At 50.5% G+C, this 10,562-nt stretch overlaps 1 protein-coding gene across 1 annotated transcript in view; it reads left to right on the top strand.

The window, feature by feature from the left end:
• The first annotated feature begins 488 nt into the window (after nt 1-488).
• The window catches only part of LOC142281752 (interferon-induced GTP-binding protein Mx-like), a 46,768-nt gene continuing 36,694 nt past the window's right edge, over nt 489-10,562 (top strand). Inside the window, exon 1 of the mRNA XM_075332894.1 lies at nt 489-564. The gene's annotated coding sequence lies outside the window, so the exon portion shown is untranslated. The remainder of the gene's footprint in view (nt 565-10,562) is intronic.

Below are 10,562 nucleotides of genomic sequence, written 5' to 3'. Positions count from 1 at the left end.
CGGTGAAAACACCGTATCCTTTGCATAAGTTTTTCCTTTGCGGCCAGTCCGGTTTTTGCCATAGGCATGCATTGAAAAATGCGCCGCATCGGCCGAATGCGGCGCGATGCGGTTTTTTTTTGCCGCACGAAAAAACGTGCCAGGCAACGTTCCATCCGGCCGCCGCATCGGCTAAATCTGCCGCATGCGGCAAAAACCGGACGGAACGCAAGGCCATGCGGCACAATGCGGCACTAATTAAAGTCTATGCAGGAAAATCTCAACCGGCAGCAAAAAAAAACCGGTTGCGATTTTCCTGCAAAGTGCCGGATTGTGCCGCATAGCAAAAACCGGAGGTGTGAAAGTAGCCTAAAAGGGTTAAATGACGTTGGACCACCGATCTGAGCCCTGAATAAGAAGCTGTAGTTTCGGTTTTGTTTTCCTGAGATGATGGAATCCCCCCTCCTTCCCCTTTCTCCAGCGCTGCCGTATATAAAGCGGCCTCATCCGCTCACTGTTATATCCCTGCTGCTGGCTGACAGACGGACGGACGGACGGACGGACGGAGCTCTGCACATCCGGGAGGTGAGACAGCACAATCCTATTATTTCTTATGGGGAGGATCACACATGTATAATGCGCAGTGTTCTGCCGGGGATTTAATGACAGAACGCATGACATGATTCACGAACAATCGCAAACAGAATAGATATTGTTTAACGATGCTGAAGCTGGTTTCTTAGGCTACTTTCACACTTGCGTTGAACGGTATCCGTTGCATTGCGTTGTGTAACGGATGCAACGGATGTGTTGCATATAGTGACACAACGGATGCAACGGATGCTGCAAAACAACGCAATTCGTTTTGATTTTTTTTTTTTTTTTCCCGGTTTTACCAGCGGCAGACTATAGTGAACGATCAGCTGATCGTTCCCTGCAGCCGGCCGCTGGGTGATCAGCTGATTGCTCCCAGTAGCCGGCCGCCGGGTGATCAGCTGATCGCTCCCGGCTGCCGGGTGATCAGCTGATCGCTCCCTGCAGCCGGCTGCCGGGTGATCAGCTGATCGCTCCCGGCCGCCGGGTGATCAGCTGATCGCTCCCGGCCGCCGGGTGATCAGCTGATCGCTCCCTGCAGCCGGCCGCCGGGTGATCAGCTGATCGCTCCCTGTAGCCGGCCGCCGGGTGATCAGCTGATCGCTCCCGGCCGCCGGGTGATCAGCTGATCGCTCCCTGCAGCCGGCCGCCGGGTGATCAGCTGATCGCTCCCTGCAGCCGGCCGCCGGGTGATCAGCTGATCGCTCCCTGCAGCCGGCCGCCGGGTGATCAGCTGATCGCTCCCTGCAGCCGGCCGCCGGGTGATCAGCTGATCGCTCCCTGCAGCCGGCCGCCGGGTGATCAGCTGATCGCTCCCTGCAGCCGGCCGCCGGGTGATCAGCTGATCGCTCCCTGCAGCCGGCCGCCGGGTGATCAGCTGATCGCTGTCACTTGCCGGCGCCCGGGCATGCCGGCGGGCGGGCGCTCAGCTGAGCGCTGTGACTTGCCGGCGGCCGGGCATGCTGGTGGCCGGTCATTCAGCTGAGCGCTGTCGCTTGCCGGCAGCCGGGCGCTCAGCTGAACGTTCGGCCACCGCGAGCCAAAATAAAGTTTGATTTAAAAAAAAAAAAAAAAAAAAAAAAAAAAAAGAGCATGCGCAGTGAAATCCAGAGGATTCCGCTGCTCAAAATAACGTTACATGCTGCGTTGCTCCCGCTGGGCGGAAGCAACGGAGCGTCGCCCAGCGGAAGCAACGCAGCTCCTTTTGGTACAATCCGTCACCCATACAAGTCTATGGGAAACAGCGGAATCCGTTAACGGATTCCGCTGTTTCCCAAAAGGGCGGATTGTAACGGAAGGAAAATAACGCAAGTGTGAAAGTACCCTTAGGCTACTTTCACACTTGCGTTGAACGGTATCCGTTGCATTGCGTTGTGTAACGGATGCAACGGATGTGTTGCATATAGTGACACAACGGATGCAACGGATGCTGCAAAACAACGCAATTCGTTTTGATTTTTTTTTTTTTTTTTTTCCCGGTTTTACCAGCGGCAGACTATAGTGAACGATCAGCTGATCGTTCCCTGCAGCCGGCCGCTGGGTGATCAGCTGATTGCTCCCAGTAGCCGGCCGCCGGGTGATCAGCTGATCGCTCCCTGCAGCCGGCCGCCGGGTGATCAGCTGATCGCTGTCACTTGCCGGCGGCCGGGCATGCTGGTGGCCGGTCATTCAGCTGAGCGCTGTCGCTTGCCGACGGCCGGGCGCTCAGCTGAACGTTCGGCCACCGCGAGCCAAAATAAAGTTTGATTTAAAAAAAAAAAAAAAAAAAAAAAAAAAAGAGCATGCGCAGTGAAATCCAGAGGATTCCGCTGCTCAAAATAACGTTACATGCTGCGTTCCTCCCGCTGGGCGGAAGCAACGGAGCGTCGCCCAGCGGAAGCAACGCAGCTCCTTTTGGTACAATCCGTCAACCATACAAGTCTATGGGAAACAGCGGAATCCGTTAACGGATTCCGCTGTTTCCCAAAAGGGCGGATTGTAACGGAAGGAAAATAACGCAAGTGTGAAAGTACCCTTATTCGGCAATTTAGTATTTTCAGTTTTTAACAGGTTTAACAAAAATCACACCTCACAATAATACAAATACAATGCAGTGATGAGCCCTAATATAAATACACTCAAAATCAGCTGCGAAAATAATAAAACAGGCAAAAAAATGAGCATCAAAGTGGGCACCGAAGTATGTCAGTGAAAGGGTTAAATGGCTTTGGGCCGCTGATCTAACACCATAATTGCATATCTAGTGATGCCTCTAATCAAACTCAAGTGACCCCAGCCAAAGGGGTTCTGGGCATCAGAACTGGCATCAAAATGGGCAAAACCACAGTTTTCACAGATTTGAATAATTAACTGGTGTTCTTGAGGGGTTAAATCTGAATTTGATGTGCGGCATCACTAGGTATGTAAATGTGGTGTGAGATCAGTGGCCCAAAGCCATTTAACCCCTTCAAAACACCAGTTACCTATTCAAATATGTGAAATCTGGCTGTGTGCCCACTTTGATGCCAGTTCTGATGCCCAGAACCCCTTTGGGCCAGGCTGAAGTCACTTGAATTTGATTAGGGGCATCACTAGATATGCAATTATGGTGTTAGATCAGCGGCCCAAAGCCATTTAACCCTTTCACTAATATACTTCGGTGCCCTCTTTGACGCCCATTTTTTTGCCAGTTTTACAATTTTCGCAGCTGATTTTGAGTGTATTTATATTAGGGCTCATCAGTGCATTGTATTGTATTATTGTGATGTGTGATTTTTGTTGTTAAACCTGTTAAAAACAAAATACTAAATTGCCGAATAAGAAACTGGATGAATAAGAAACCAACTTCAGCATCGTTATTGTTTAGTTAGGCTGCTTTCACACATCCGGCTTGAGCTCTGCGGCTCAATCCGGCTGTGCAAGCTATGCAACGGATGCGGTGAAAACACCGCATCCTTTGCATAAGTTTTTCCTTTGCGGCCAGTTCGGTTTTTGCCGCTTGCGGCATGCTACTGAGCATGCGCAGTGGCAAAAACCGCATGCGGCGGCCGGATGCGGTTATTGCCGCATCGCGCCGCATCCGGCCGCCATAAGCATGCATTGAAAAATGCGCTGCATCGGCCGAATGCGGCGCGATGCGGTTTTTTTTGCCGCACGAAAAAACGTGCCAGGCAACGTTCCATCCGGCCGCCGCATCGGTTAAATCTGCCACATGCGGCAAAAACCGGACGGAACGCAAGGCCATGCGGCACAATGCGGCACTAATTAAAGTCTATGCAGGAAAATCGCAACCGGCAGCAAAAAAAAACGGTTGCGATTTTCCTGCAAAGTGCCGGATTGTACCGCATTGCAGAAACCGGAGGTGTGAAAGCAGCCTTAAAGGGCTATTTACCAAGATGGAAAAGTCATTATTGATCACCAGTGGTCCGACGGCTGGAACCCCCACTGCCCTGGAGAATATGGTCAGTAATAGCGGTGTACAGGAAGGAGAGTATATGCCAGTTTATTAATTAAAAAGAAATCCTGGAAGTTCCAACATAATCCAAAGAGTAATGTCCCATGATGGCCATCATTTCCTGTGGAGATTCATTCTGAGAACTCTTAGATGCTGACCAGGAGTGACCTATGGAGCATCGTTCTGAGAACTCTTAGATGCTGACCAGGAGTGACCTATGCAGCATCGTTCTGAGAACTCTTAGACGCTGACCAGAAGTGACCTATGGAGACTCGTTCTGAAAACTCTTAGACGCTGACCAGGAGTGACCTATGGAGCATCGTTCTGAGAACTCTTAGACGCTGACCAGGAGTGACCTATGGAGACTCGTTCTGAAAACTCTTAGACGCTGACCAGGAGTGACCTATGGAGCATCGTTCTGAGAACTCTTAGACGCTGACCAGAAGTGACCTATGGAGCATCATTCTGAGAACTCTTAGACGCTGACCAGGAGTGACCTATGGAGCATCGTTCTGAGAACTCTTAGACGCTGACCAGGAGTGACCTATGGAGCATCGTTCTGAGAACTCTTAGATGCTGACCAGAAGTGACCTATGGAGACTCGTTCTGAGAACTCTTAGACGCTGACCAGGAGTGACCTATGGAGCATCGTCCTGAGAGAGCTAACAGAACAAGGTTCCATAGTAATTGATAAACCTCTTAGGACATTACTCTTTGGATTACGTTGGAACTTCCAGGTTTTTTTTTTTTAATTAATATATTGGTGAATGAGGGAGTTTGGAGGAGTGGTTACTCCCCAATTGGATTGTGTTGTAACATCGTGTTTTGTTTTTTTAATTAATACATTGATGAACGATGGCGTGTGGGGGAGTTTTTAATCAAATAAACTGGAAAAGCTTAGTTCTGGAACTGCCCCGTTACCTGATAGTGGCCGCAGCCGGGTACTGAACATTCGCCTACCATTCACATCAATAGGAGACGGATGTTCAGTACCCGACTGCGGCCGATATCAGAAGACTGGGCAGCCCCAGAACTAAGCATTTCTAGTTGCCTCCTGCCACCGACTGCACTTAAAACATCTGATCGGCAGGGGTGCCGGGTGTCGGACACTAGCATTTGTTGACCTACCAGAAGGATAGGCCATCAATGTAAAAATAGTGGGTAAAATCTTTAACTCTATGCGTAATGGGGTGTCTGATAGATGACTATCCATTACTAACCCCTGGGCTTGATGTCAGCTGTCAATTAACAGCTGACATCAACCCCAAAAGTATTACCCTGATTGCCACTGCACCAGGCCAATCTGGAAATACCGGACAAGCGCCAGGATTGGCGCATCTAATGGATAAGCCATTTCTGGGGCAGCTGGAGGTTTTTTTTCTGGCTGGGAAGGGCCAAATTACCATGGGCTCTCCCGGCCTCATAATACCAGCCCTCAGCTGGCTGCTTTACCTTGGCTGGTTATCAAAAATAGGGAGGACTACACGCCATTTTTATACTAATTATTTAAATAATGTAAACAAAAATGGCTTGAGATCCCCTTTATTTTTGACTAGCTGTACTACCCGGCTTCGCCCGGGTCAATAACTGTTGTTAACAAAATAGAATATATTAACAAAAAAAATTTCTGCACACAAAAACCACAAAACAAATAGATAGAAATGTAATTATTAAAAGGCAAAAACTAAGCAATAGAAGCATTTCACAACATATACAATATTTCAACACCACAGATATTCCACATAGATTTATCTAAATTGGCCAAGTAATGTGCTCCATCTGTCTCTTTCCAGGTCTGTCTCTTTCCAGGTCTGTCTCTTTCTCCATCTGTCTCTTTCCCCGTCTGTCTCTTTCCCCGTCTGTCTCTTTCCCCGTCTGTCTCTTTCCCCGTCTGCCTGTCTCTGTCTGTCTCTTTTTTGTCTGTCTCTATCTCTCTGTTTCTTTCCCCATCTGTCTCTTTCTAGGTCTGTCTCTTTCCCAAGTCTGTCTTTTTCCCCGTCTGTCTCCTCGTCTCTTTGTATGTGTCTTTTCCTGCCTGTCTCTTTCATTGTCTGCCTGTCACTGTCTGTCTTTTCCTTGTCTGTCTCTATCAAGGTCTATGTCTTTCCCCAACTATCTTTGTCTGTCTCTCTGGCTGTCTCCACCTTTCCTGTCTGCCTGTCTCTGTCCCTGTCTGCATGTCTGTCTGTCTCTTTCCCCATCTGTCTCTTTCCCCATCTGTCTCTTTCCCCATCTGTCTCTTTCCCTGTCTGTCTCTTTCCAGGTCTGTCTCTTTCCAGGTCTGTCTCTTTCCAGGTCTGTCTCTTTCCCCGGTCTGTCTCTTTCCAGGTCTGTCTCTTTCCAGGTCTGTCTCTTTCCAGGTCTGTCTCTTTCCCCGGTCTGTCTCTTTCCCCGGTCTGTCTCTTTCCAGGTCTGTCTCTTTCCAGGTCTGTCTCTTTCCAGGTCTGTCTCTTTCCAGGTCAGTCTCTTTCTAGTTACCACAGACTCAGCACTGGGATTAAACCCAGCCAAGTAAGAAGTGATTAAACACCACAGTTATTTATAATAAATTTGCATTTTTATTCATAATCATTTTCATTTAAATACAACAAACAAGAGAGCCACCTGGGGGCTCAGTGTAAACCAGATATAATAAATACAAATTGTATCCACCTTAAACCAATTCATCCATATGTAAAAAATCACTATATCAATACATGTCTACTGTCAATAATTCATATCACATGAATAGTGCTATCATCTCTAAAAACAGAACAGTAGATATCTCAAGTTGATAATCCCAACTAAGCTATTGCTGGAGATCATCACCATATGCACAATGTATAGTGAGAAAGGATTCTATAAGGACGGAGGTGGGCGGGATATTTACATCCTGCTCATCTCCGCCCCTCCGCTTCAATTGGCCGCCTGCCGTGTGACGTCGCTATGACGCCGCACGACCCGCCCCCCTAAGGAAGGTGGCGGGTTGCCGGCCAGAGGGACGTCGCACGGCAGGTATGTGCGTGTGAAGCTGCCGTAGCGATAATAATCGCTACGGCAGCTTTCACTAGATATCGCACGTGCGACGGGGGCGGAACTATCGCTGCAGCATCGGTAACACATTGTTACCGATGTCGCAACGTGCAAAGCACCCCTAACTCTTGTAATCTCCACCAATCCGCTGACCAAACTCATTGTTCATTGTTTACATGCACAGTTCTGTATCTTTGGTAGTGGTTGTGCCTTGTATCACAGCTCCGTCCCATTAACTTGAATTTGACTGAACTTCTCTAAGCTGTAATATCAGGCAGGTCCTCTAGCAAAAGTACAGAGCTTGTCTGGTAAACCATCAAGGGGACATGATGCTCGTTGGTGCATTACGTTCCTTACATTCAGCTGATTGGTAGGAGTTTCGAGAGCCTGATATTTATGGTTTATACTGTGGTTAATATTGTAGTCCCAGAAGCTCCTTTAAGGTATAATTTTAGAAAAAAATGTGTATTTCTTCGGCGCTCTATTGGGAGACCCAGACGATTGGGTGTATAGCACTGCCTCCGGAGGCCACACAAAGCAATTACACTAAAAAGTGTAAGGCCCCTCCCCTTCTGGCTATACACCCCCAGTGGGATCACTGGCTCACCAGTTTTCTGCTTTGTGCGAAGGAGGTCAGACATCCACGCATAGCTCCACTGTTTGTAGTCAGCAGTAGCTGCTGGCTCTATCGGATGGAAGAAAAGAGGGCCCATATAGGGCCCCCAGCATGCTCCCTTCTCACCCGCGGTGGTGCTTGTAAGGTTGAGGTACCTATTGCTGGTACAGAGGCTGGAGCCCACATGCTGTTTTCCTTCCACATCCCCTGGAGGGCTCTGTGGAAGTGGGATCTTGCCGGCCCTTAAGCCCTGGGGCCGGGCTCCATCCACAGACCCATAGAACCTGCTGGATTGGGAGCGGGAGTGCCGTTCAGGGACAAGGCCCTGCAACTTTCAGGTACTCTGTGTCCCCGGCAGGCACGGACACTCTCAGGGCTTGCTGAGCGTTGTAGTGCGCCGGGGACAGTGGCGCTGTACGCTGGGGGTTAGGTCACTGCAGCTTTGCTGAGTGACGTTGTGTGTTGGGAACTACTGCGCCGACCGCTCCTGGAGCGGCGGCGCAGCTGCGACTTGTGGTGCGCCGGGGGCTTTGCGCCGACCGCGCTTTTACGGCGGCGGCGCTTCTAACTTTAGCCCCCGGCTTCTGCGGCCTAGCGCCGCTTCGTTCCCGCCCCCACCCTGTCAATCAGGGTAGGGGAGAGACGCTGCTCAATGGCAGCGCCGAGGGCTGGAGCTTTATTTACATGCTCCAGCCCTCTCACTAGGCACAAGGGGAAGCAGACTTCCCGCTCTTCGTCGATGTACGCCCAGGGCCCGCCCCCCCTCTCCACAAGGACGCCGGCAGCCATTACACATGCGATCTGGCTGGGGAAAGGCAGCAGGCTCTGGGAGACCCAGACTAGAGGGATTTCTGGCGACCACACACCGCTCCTAAGCGGGCGGTAAGCTGCACAGTAGTGCTGGCCCCACTAGTGCCTCAGTGATATATTAGTGTACTTTTTTCTTGGTACCATATATATATATAGTTGCACTGTAGGTCGCTTCTTGGCTGGACACCCTGTACTGCTCTGAGGAGGCAGCAACATGTCATCCGCAAAACGCAAGGCTGCCAAGGCACGGGCTGTGTGCACTGTTTGTACTGCATGTGGGGCTGATCTACCGGCAGGCTCCAATGATTCACATTGTGTGCAATGTTCAGTCCCAGTGGCACTTCGTCAGCCAGAGCCTATTGTGGTGGTAGCCCAGGCAGAGACGCCTGTGAACCCTGCCCCGGTGACGGGGACAGACTTTGCAGTGTTTGCTGATAAAATGTCTGAGGCTATGACAAAAATCCTGGAGACCTTGCAGGCCAGGCCAGTTCCTCAGACCATGGACACTGCTGTGGCTATGCTCTCTAGTCCCCCTCAGTTGGAACTAATCCGTACTTCAAGGGGGTCTCAAGCATCACAAGCTGAAGTCTCTGACTCAGATGACAGTCCCAGGCAGCCTAAGCGAGCTCGCTGGGAAAGACCCTCGACGTCATCACACTGCTCAGGGTCTCAGCGAGAAGAATCTCTCTGTGATGAGACTGAGGACGGTGATCAGGATTCTAATCCTGAGGCCCCTCTCAATCTGGATGCCCCTGATGGTGACGCCATGGTTAATGACCTTATATCGGCGATTAATAGACTGTTGGATATTTCTCCCCCAGCCCCTTCTGCAGAGGAGGCAGCTGCACAGCAGGAGAAGTTCCATTTCCTGTATCCCAAGCGTAAATTAAGTGCTTTTTTGGACCACTCTGACTTCAGAGAATCGATCCAGAAACACGACGCTCATCCAGATAAGCGTTTCTCTAAACGTTCTAAGGATACCCGTTATCCTTTTCCCGCTGAAGTGGCCAAACGCTGGACCCAGTGCCCAAAGGTGGATCCCCCAATTTCCAAGCTTGCGGCTAGATCCATAGTCGCAGTAGAGGATGGCGCTTCACTTAAAGATGCCAACGACAGACAGATGGACCTTTGGTTGAAATCTGTCTATGAAGCTATCGGCGCGTCGTTTGCTCCAGCATTCGCGGCCGTGTGGGCACTCCAAGCTATTTCAGCTGGTTTAGCACAGGTGGATGCTATCATGCATCCAGCAGTGCCACAGGTGGCGTCCCTAACTTCGCAAATGTCTGCGTTTGCGACCTATGCTATCAATGCTGTCCTAGAATCTACGAGCCGTACCTCTATGGCGGCCGCCAATTCTGTGGTTTTGCGCAGAGCCTTATGGTTAAAGGACTGGAAAGCAGATGCTGGTTCCAAAAAATGCTTAACCAGCTTGCCATTATCTAGAGACAGACTGTTTGGTGAGCCATTGGCTGAAATCATAAAACAGTCCAAGGGTAAGGACTCTTCCTTGCCACAGCCCAGAGCAAGTAAACCTCAACAGAAAAAGTGGCAGTCGAGGTTTCGGTCCTTTCGAGGCTCGGGCAAGCCCCAATTCTCCTCGTCCAAAGGGACTCAGAAAGGACAAGGGAGCTCAGATTCCTGGCGGGCTCACTCACGCCCCAGGAAAGCAAATGGAGGAACCGCTTCCAAGGCGGCTACCTCATGACTTTCGGCCTCCTCCCTCCGCATCCTCGGTCGGTGGCAGGCTCTCCCGCTTTTGCGACATTTGGCTGTCACAGGTCAAAGACCGGTGGGTAACAGACATTTTGTCTCGCGGGTACAGAATCGAGTTCAGTTCTCGGCCTCCACTTCGGTTCTTCAGAACCTCCCCACACCCCAACCGAGCAGATGCCCTGCTGCAGGCGGTGGACTCTCTAAGAGCAGAAGGAGTCGTGATCCCTGTCCCCCCTCTGGAACGGGGGCGAGGATTTTACTCCAATCTCTTTGTGGTTCCAAAAAAGGACGGCTCCTTCCGTCCTGTTCTGGACCTAAAACTGCTCAACAAGCATGTGAACGCCAGGCGGTTCCGGATGGAATCCCTCCGCTCAGTCATTGCCTCAATGTCCCAAGGAGATTTCC

The sequence above is a fragment of the Anomaloglossus baeobatrachus genome, chromosome 2 (genome assembly GCF_048569485.1).
Source record: "Anomaloglossus baeobatrachus isolate aAnoBae1 chromosome 2, aAnoBae1.hap1, whole genome shotgun sequence".
Classification (NCBI taxonomy): Eukaryota; Metazoa; Chordata; class Amphibia; order Anura; family Aromobatidae; genus Anomaloglossus; species Anomaloglossus baeobatrachus.
The sequence above is the reverse complement of the archived record's forward strand: the minus strand, read 5'-3'. Positions and strand labels throughout refer to the sequence as shown.